The sequence below is a fragment of the Mesitornis unicolor genome, unplaced genomic scaffold, assembly GCF_000695765.1.
Source record: "Mesitornis unicolor isolate BGI_N332 unplaced genomic scaffold, ASM69576v1 scaffold29229, whole genome shotgun sequence".
Lineage (NCBI taxonomy): Eukaryota > Metazoa > Chordata > Aves > Mesitornithiformes > Mesitornithidae > Mesitornis > Mesitornis unicolor.
The window spans coordinates 1-3,775 of NW_010209777.1; positions in this window are offsets into that span (position 1 = coordinate 1).

Sequence of the window (3,775 nt, forward strand, 5' to 3'; positions counted from 1 at the left end):
CAACGCACCCTTCCAGTCCTGGGGTTTATTTTTCTGGAAAGGGGAATAAAAGGTCTTGTGCAACTGGGATGCTACAGCAGAGGGTGGGTTTGGTTGGGGTCCCGGAGCTGTTTGGGCTGCTGAGGGGCGTGGAGCCAGGAGGGGCGGCAGGAGGTCCTGTTTCCACTGCAGCCCTGCCATCATCTCAGATGTCCTACACCCCTCCTGCCCTGGGGGGTGGAAGCCGACTAATGAACCTGCTTTAAATCCTCCCCACACCTTGATGAGTTCAAATGAAGTTTCCAAAAATCTCTCGATAGACAAAACATTGTAGTCATAATGGGGATTTTTTGCAATTTGTTTCGGCACTGTAACAAGGTGCAGAAGCTCTTTGGATCAAATCTATCTTTTGACCCATCAGTTCTTGCCACCATTTCCATCTTGGGAATGTGCTTTTGCCTGATCCAAACAATAAAAATTGCAAAACTCCACTGGCTATGCTGACAAATGTGAGCGCCCTGAAAAGATATCTATCTTTCTTTTTTTTTCTTTTCCAAGAATGAAAAAGCCCTTCCCATAAAGACAACACCACTGAAATCTGTGTTCCTGGCTTGTTTGCAAGGCAAACTCATCTTCTCCTGCCTTGTTAATGAACGCCTGCACAATGGACACAGCTAATGATTCCCTGGCTGGACCAGCCCAAGAGATTGCCACTTATCACCCATTATCTCTGTGTTTTCTTTGCACTGATGAAAATGATGACTGGTGATGGCTGCTCCCTTGCACCAGGCTGGCCAAGATCCCTGACTGCAGATGAGGGGGCGGCCACATATTGGGAAGCTCCAGCAGCCCCCCAGATTCAATGCAGTCTGTTGCGCAGAAGAGGAGCCGGCAAGCATGAGAGCGGCTCATATGGGGAGCAGGCGGCAAATGGGACGTGCTGTGCACATGGCTCTTCCCGACACTTTTCCCAAGGGATGAAGACATGTCTGACAGATCCCTGTGTGGGGATATGTGAGCTGCTGGGAATAGCTCGGCAGAGGAGAGGGAGAAACCCACTGGTGCAATCCTGCTGGGCCCCGTGCTCCGGGGACGAGCTCTGGGAGCCGGTGCTTTCCCAAGTCCTGAGACCACCAGCGTGCAGCCCTCGGGTGCCCGTGTCCATGCTGCATGTCAAACCCCACAGGCAGGCTCTGAGAGTGGGCTTGACCAGGAGTCCATGGCCCAGCATCCTGGGGTGAGCAGAGGGTGGAAAAACCAGCACGGTCCATGCTGGAGGGCAGAGCATCCTGCTCCTGAGGTGGGACATATTCAACCCCTCTCCTCCTTGCAAACAGTTGCCTCCAATGCCCATTCCCAGGCTGAGAGCAGGAACAACCTGGGCAAACAAAACCCTCTCCCAGGAGAAGTCTGCAAAGGGCTCTCCCTGCTTCGTTGTTTTGGGATACTGGGAGAGCCCTGGAGAGCCCACAGCATCCCGGCAAGCACATGGCATCCTGCACTGTGCGTCCCCACAGAGCACCCGGGACTGCACGCTTTGTTTAGGAACAGCGTGTCGGGGTTACAGCAGCTCCTGGGAAAGGCCAACTCAAAGGAAGCAATGGAGCCATAGGGACTCACTTGTGCAAGAGTGTGGGCGGAGGGGAGCAGCTCAGCTACCTCTGCCTCATCCCCACTTCATTGCTCGCCTCTATTTGTGGCACTTGCAGGACTTAGTGATTCCCCCAGGGCTGGGGCAGCTGCAGTGTGGGCTGCCAGAGCCGCTCTGGGCTGCGATTTCCAGCATCAATGAGCATCATTAAGTGCTAGCAAGGGCTTGGGGTCATGGAGTGCAGCATTTCTGGTGGGGATAGCAGCCACAGGGATAGGGACATTCCAGGGTATTTGAATTGCTCTGGCATCACGTGGATCAAACCAGCTTTCCAACCTCCTGCCCCATCCCAGGTGCAGCTGGGACCATGGGGAAAAGCCCTTATTCTGGTCCTGATGTGGAGAAGAGACATCAGAGCCAGGCAACCTGACATGATGGTGGGAGTGGCCATACTGGAGTCAGCAACAGGTCCCATGTGCCAGCAGGTGAGAGGCAGGTAGGAAAAAAGTAGCAGATGTCAGCCTTTCCTGCTTCTCTGAAGCTTTAATGAGGCCCAGATTCTCCCGTGGCTTTGATTCTTCCAAGCCTCTATCAGCTTCAAGTCAGCCCAGGCATTTCAGCATCGCTCTGATGTGGTGGTGAACCACAAACCACAGCAGAGGAGCATGGCAGCACATCTGGGCAACCTGTCCATCACGGCAGCTGTCAGCCCTTGCTCCTGGCTGGATCCAGCTCTTGGGCCCTGGGAAGAGCTGCACGGAGCCCCATCCAGCCCTTTCCAGGGCTCTGCCCTGGCCTCTGGAGGAACTGCTACCCCATGCATGGTCTTGCTTTGCCAGGGAGGCAGAAAATGCTGAGCTCCCTGAAGAGTGACCATATGGCGGAGCACAATGCACTGGGGAGCATCCTGGGCTGGGAAGCATCCTGCACCACCGTGAATTCCAGCCACAGGCACCACAGGGCAATGATGGTGTCAGAAGGCAGCACTGAGCCATACATCATATGGTGCTGTGTCCCTACAGATGCTGACCTGCCCCCTGTTGCCCTGAGTTTGGGTGCTTGGAGGAGGCACTAGCCAGCGGCAGAGGATGCTAGCCCACTGCCTTTCCCCACCTCAGGGCCTTTCCGCCCCCATCCCACACCCTCTTTCTAACCCCCATGACGAGCCTCGGTATTAAATGTGCTCCACAGAGCCCCGGGAGGCAGCGGCAGGCTCCTGGGTGAATACTAATAGCGATGCCGTCCGGTCGCCCCAGACTTTCCCACACATCTGCAGCCACTTAACGTGGGAATCGTTAACCCTCTGCTTACGCAGTGCCTGAAATGTGGTGAAGGAGCCAAGTGTGGCCAGGATGCTCCCCACCAGGCCCTGGCCACCTTCAGGACCCTGTGTCTCCTGTCGCAGGCTGGGGGGGACCCTGTGTCTCCTGTCGCAGGCTGGGTGGGCGAGCCGTGGCCAGCACCCATCGCTGCACGGCAAGCACCCAGCTCTGTGCTAGTGCAGAGGGAATCACACCACCAGCTTGGTGAGAGCAGGGGCCCTGCACTCGATGGAAAGCAATGAGAGATGCAGCGAGTGTCCCTGTCCCCAGTGCCCTCTTGAGGATAGTCCCAAGATTTGTTGCATTTGCATTTTGCCAGGAATGCTGATCAAAATCCTGAAGAACAACACAGAGCAAGAGGGGAGGGGGGTCTGTACAGCAGTGCCACAGCACATCCATTTGGGCTATCCCAGTCCAGCTCCCATCTCTCTGGAGACCAACTCTGCAGAAACCCCATTCCCGCAAGTGTCCACAGAGGCCCAGTTCAGGCATCTGGGAAAAGCCAAGGGGCACACAGGAGTCTGCAGGGGACTGATGGAGGGTGTCCCCTGTAAGAAAGTTGCACTGAAGTCTCCATTGCCAGAGAGCAGGGGATGTTCTTAGGGCATTTGGTGGGGCGGCTGTGCTTGCACCATCCCTCCACTGCTCTCTGGGATGCCACTCCAAGTGTGTAGGGCAGGAATGATGCATAGGAGCCAAGCTCTGCTCTCCCCTTTCCTTCTGCAGCAGGAGAGAGGCAGAAAAAGCTGGGAATGGGACGAAGGTGGTGGCTGGGCTGGGGGGATGTGTGTGGCCATGTAGCTCTGTGACATGCTGGTCTGAGGCCACAGGTTTGCCTTTGGGAGCAGCGAGGGCTGGGGGGCATGGGGCAGGCATTGGCCCA